A 5,986-nucleotide genomic window follows, 5' to 3' on the forward strand; every position below is an offset into this window, starting at 1 on the left:
CTTATCACCTTTCTAAGCTTCACGGATCTCTTGTAGAAATGTTGGTCTAGCTCTCAACTCTGCTAGAACTGAACGATCTTCTAATAAAGCTAGTTGGGCATTGCTCTCAATGCAAATAATGATTTTCTACTCAAGGCATCGGCGACCATGTTCGCCTTGCTTGGGTGATAGTCAATCACCAACTCATAATCTTTTATTAGCTCTAGCCACCTTCGTTGCCGTAGATTCAATTCCTTCTGCATCATTAAATACTTGAGACTTTTGTGATTAGTGAATACTCAGCATTTCTCGCCACACAAATGGTGCCTCCAAATCTTCAATGCGAACACGATGGCGACCAACCCTAGATCGTGTGTCGGGTAATTTTTCTCATGTGGTTTTAGCTACCTTGAGGCATAGGCGATACGAACCCCAAACCATTCAAGGAGGCGTCACTATAAATCAAAAATTCTTTACCCGACTCCGGTTGTATTAACACTGGGGTTTCGGTCAACAAAGGCTTTAATTGTTCGAAACTCTGTTGGCACTTTTCTGTCCATTCGAACTTGACATCTTTTTGTAGTATTCTCGTCATCGGAGTAGCTATCATAGAAAATCCATTTACAAACCGTCTATAATATCCAGCCAAACCCAAAAAGCTTCGGACCTCTGTCACATTCTTCGGCGGTTTCCATTCAACAATAGCCGAGATTTTGCTTGGGTCAACTCTAATCCCGTTACCCGACACAATGTGTCCTAGAAATCCAACTTCCTTAAGCCAGAATTCGCTCTTACTAAAATTGGCGTACAATTTTTTGTCTCTCAGGGCCTGTAATATAGTTCTCAAATGCTTCACGTGCTCACTCTCATCACGTGAATAAATTAATATGTCGTCGATAAATACCACCACGAACTTATCAAGTACAACCGAAAAATGCTGTTCATCAAATCCATAAATACTGCCAAAGCATTAGTCAAACCAAAGGGCATGACAAGGAACTCATAATGCTCGTATCTTGTCTAAAACGCGGTCTTCGGTACATCTTGCTCTTTCACCCTTAACTGGTAGTATCTTGACCTAAAGTCAATCTTGGAAAATATAGTGGCTCCCTTTAACTGATCAAACAGGTCATCGATTCTTGGAAAAGGATACTTGTTCTTCAATGTTACCTTAGTGAGTTGTTTATAGTCAAAACATAACCTCATCGACCCATCTTTCTTTTTTCACAAAGTGTAACACCCCTTACCCGTACCCGAGACTGGGACTAGGTACGAGGTGTTACCAGACATGTACTCGAACATTTTTGGGAAATACGGGTTATAAAATTTTGTTCCAATTTGAACCCAATCAAATAACATCTTAATGTCCCTATTATGGGCCTACGAGGCCCAAAACATACATTGAAAATGGTTTAGGACTTAACCGAGGACCTAAGGAAATTTTAAGAAAATTTCTAGGTTAATGTCCTATACGCCTATGTGGCTATTTGGCTAAACCACAAAGAAGGAAAATGCAATTGAGAGAAGGAAGAAAAGAGAAGGAGAGACCAAAAGCTATTCGGTCATGAAAAACAAATAAGAGAGGGAGAGGGTGGAGAAGTTCGGTTTATAAATGAAAGAAAAGAATAGCCACAAACACGTAAGAACAACTCCTATATTCTGCCTTTCAATTCTACCTTAAAATGGCAAAGAGGTAGAAAGGTTGCATGAACGGTAAAATTCCAGAATATACATGATAATACAGAGAAAAGAGGAAAAAAATTGAAAACAAAGAAAACCCAAAATGGCACAAATGAATTCGGCACTCTGGGAAAGAATATCCTATGACCAAATTTGTACAATGGGGAGTTCAAATTCGGTAACCAACCCTTCCCAATTCAAATTCCCTGATTTCCTCCTTGAATTAAGCCACCAACCGAGTTTGAACTACAAACAAACTCCTTCATCCAAATCTTCTTCCCTTGAAGGAGACACTCCCCTAAATCACTCAACCTTCAATTCAAATTTCCTTGAAACACTCATGACCAAGTCATCCACAGAGTCTCAGTCCAACTCTACCTCCTTCCATGGCCATCAGTAAAAATAATCTCTATTTGCAAAAGTGGCAATTCAAACCTCAGACCACTAGCTCACTTGTAACGCCACTTCCACTAGGCCACATTGCTCCTTGTGATATAAATTCATCAAAAATATCCTTAAAGCCTACCCACTAACATCAAAGCTCCTTTAAGAGAAAAACATAAATTTTTGGTAAAGCCCAAGTTTGAACCCAAGACTTCTCCAACACTCCTAAACACTCCTAATCACTTAACCACTGTAGTAGACAACTAGTTGTGATATTTCTCCCACACATAAACTTTTATGTGTAGTCTCCTAACGGCTCCCACGCATTATAACATCTTGAAATAGGGCCTAGTCGAAATAGTGGTTTTGGGACCACAAATCTGACAATATTTATTTTATGATTTTTATGAGGCCTAGAATATGGGTATATGTATGTGTTAAAGTTTCATGAAGAAATTTTGAGTATAAGACGCTCAATTGGAAATTAGGGACTAAACTGAATAAATTGCAAAAAATGGTTTCCAGAAGCAATTTGTCTAAAATTGCTTTAGATTATGAATTAGAAGGTCTTGGACAGTAATTTTCCCAAATTCTAAATTTTTGGACAAAAATGGGCTTGCATGGTTAAAATTTTAAAGAAATGGCATGAGGGCATTTTGGTCATTAGGCATTTTAATGAAAAATAAAGGGAAAAATGGAGCAAAAATATGCTCATCTTCTTCCCATTGCTGCCAAAATTTGGAGGACACCATAGCTAGGGTTTCTTCAATTTTCAAGCTCAATAGTAAGTGCTCCCAAGCCCCGTTTTTCATGTTCTTTGTATTTTTGAAATCCCGATAGCTTGATCTCTCAATTTCTACCTATACTTCATGCTAGGGTTCATGTTTCAAAATTTACCCATGCATGAGTTAATTGTATTTTGATGGATTACGTAGGAATATGAAAGATTAATGTGTGTTAAACATCTTTTCCAAGTTGGTTTTCATGAGAAACCCTTATAGGGACTATTTTACAAAAGATGTAAATGTGTGGTAGAAATGGGGAAAATAATGAAAAATGTCGGTTGCCGTAAGGGAGAAAAATGTTCAGTTAGGCTTGGGTAAGATAGAAATTGCATGTGTTTCATTATACGAGCCTACGGACTAAATCGTAAAAAGGTCAAAGGTTAAGGGCAAAACTGTCATTTGGACCGGGGGTAGATATTAAACTTGAAATGTATAATGTGGGGTATTAATGAGTTAATTTTTCTGTCATAGACCCTGAGGAACAAATTCTGAAGGTCGATCGTGGTAAACGTAAGGTTTCGGAATAACTGAAACACAACCCCGAAAAGAATACCAAGTAAGTTCGGATAATTTAAAGTAAACCTGTAACACCCCAAACCCGTGACCGTCACCGGATTTGACCACGAGGTGTTACCGGGCTTACTTTACTTATTCCTCTCTTGGAATTTTTTTTTTTTGTTTTCCTTTTTCTGTTCCAGGCAGGCTAGTTAGCTGCGTCACTGTCACCTTAAAAATCATATCTCGAGTTTCCGAACTCGAAAACCAGTTCCGTAAATTTTCCACAAATTTATACTCATATATCCATCCGTGGATTTATTTCTAGAATTTTTGGTTGGGCCAATTGGTACAGTTTATTAGTTAAAGTCACCCCTGTTTCAGGGTTCGACTACACTGACCTTTGCACATTACGACCTGGATATCTTCTCGTAAAGAGCTTCAATGCTCATGCCGTTTGTTTCTAATGAAACTAGACTCAAAGGGAAATCTATACATATAAGGAATAACTTCTAATTGTTTCTGGATAATTTATGGTAAATTTTCAAAGTCGAAACAGAGGATCCAGAAACTGTTCTGGCCCCATCTCACGAAATCTTGAATATCTCTCAAAATACAGCTCATATGGTCGTTTCGTTTCGTCCATATGAAAATAGACCCATCAAGATTCGAGTACATAATTTTCTTAGCAATTAATTCTACTTCTACTATTTTTGGTGATTTTTCGATCTCATATCACTGCTGCTGTCCGCAACAGTTACTGCAGTAGACTATGCCAATTTCATGAATCTTTCCTTGGCCTTACTAATCATTCATCATACATGGCACAACTATGGCCACCTTATCAAAATTAAGGTTTCTAAGACCCGTGGCTATAGGTTCTAGCATCCCACTCAAATGACCACATAGGCCATTTTCACATGGCTTAAAGTCTACAACCCAAAATTCAACAAAACAAAATAGCCTATACATGCCAAACGTTCTCCTAGTTCAACTACGAAGACAATACCAAAAGATTTCCAGCCGGTGTGATGACTTCAACGACGGTTCCGAGCACGCAAACGAGACGAATCCAAGGGACCTAAAATGGGTGACAAGAAAACACCGAGTGAGTTTATAACTCAGTAAGTCATAAGCATTCCACGACCATCCATTACTAAAATTATCATAAAATGAAATAATGAAACAAGGCCAAGTGTTCCAGCCATACCGAACTATACCATAGTTCCTTAGACCTTTCGGATCAATCTCATACCAAGTCATACATTTATATTTCATATACCATTTAATAGGATATTTGAAGCAATTTCCATACATCATTTCATTTCCGCAACAATCATGCAATTGAAATCATCACATAGATTTAAAACTTACCAACTCAACCCCGAGCATGAACATAGCATCTATTAGCCATGAACTCAATGTGCTTACTCTTTCCGCTGTCCAAACTCAACTCGATAAAATCACGCCTCCATATAAATATTCAATCGATAGAACATACATATTAAACTCGCACACGTAGTGCTTAATAAACGATCTCGCACACTTAGTGCCATGCGATTTAAGCTCGCACACATAGTGCCATATAATTTAAGTTTGCACACTTAGTGCCATATAATTTAAGTTCGCACACTTAGTGCCATATAATTTAAGTTTGCACACTTAGTGCCATATAATTTAAGTTCGCACACTTAGTGCCATATAATTTAAGTTTGCACACTTATTGCCATACCTTCCAAGCCCGCACACTTAGTGCCAATCTTGTCACCGTGCCCATTTATTGCCCGCACACTTAGTGCCGAGACCAAACGCTCTACGCAAGTTACCACTTTTATACATTCAGCAGTGTCATCATTCCATACACATACATTTTATATACACACCATCTCATTAAACACAATTTGCATGGACATTATGACCATTTAAATCAATACCAAATACATGCTTAATGACTTACCTCGGATATTGTCGCACGTCTCCAACGGCTATTCAATTACTTTTTCTTTCCCCTTGTCCAACTTTGACCCTCTAAGCTCTTGGGCTAATTCAAACAAATTTATCTTATTAAAGTCCCATCATGCTAGCTTATGGCTGAATAGCCATATCAAATAAGCAATTTACCTTAACTCGTAACTCACATAGCCAAGTTACACATATAACCCTTATGACCGAATATGAATATCACCGAAATCTCTATGACTTAACCTTCAGCCTTCATAGCCGAATATATATAGCTTATCAAATAGACATTTATTCACCTTCCCTTAACACATATTAATCAATTAGTCCATGCATTATCCCTTGACACACTCGGTCATTAAAGCAATAACCTATTAACATCCAAGCATATTATACTAAAATTTCTTCTAAGGCCGAATTCATGTACCATCCTTAATACTCATACAAAGATTTTATTTTAAATAATTTACACACACCATTTACCTAACATCAAGTAACTAAACACTTTAACAATTTCTTCTTTGACTATACACACATTCGGCAACTACCCATACACACACAAGCCGATTTTTCCCTATCATCCAAACCATCTACATGAACACTTAACTAACTCAAACTTCACCCATCCACAAATACTCATCACAACACAAAGACAACAATCATTTTCCTCAATTTCTTCCATGGCCGATTACCCAATATCATCA

This window comes from Gossypium arboreum, chromosome 10 (genome assembly GCF_025698485.1).
Source record: "Gossypium arboreum isolate Shixiya-1 chromosome 10, ASM2569848v2, whole genome shotgun sequence".
Taxonomy (NCBI): domain Eukaryota; kingdom Viridiplantae; phylum Streptophyta; class Magnoliopsida; order Malvales; family Malvaceae; genus Gossypium; species Gossypium arboreum.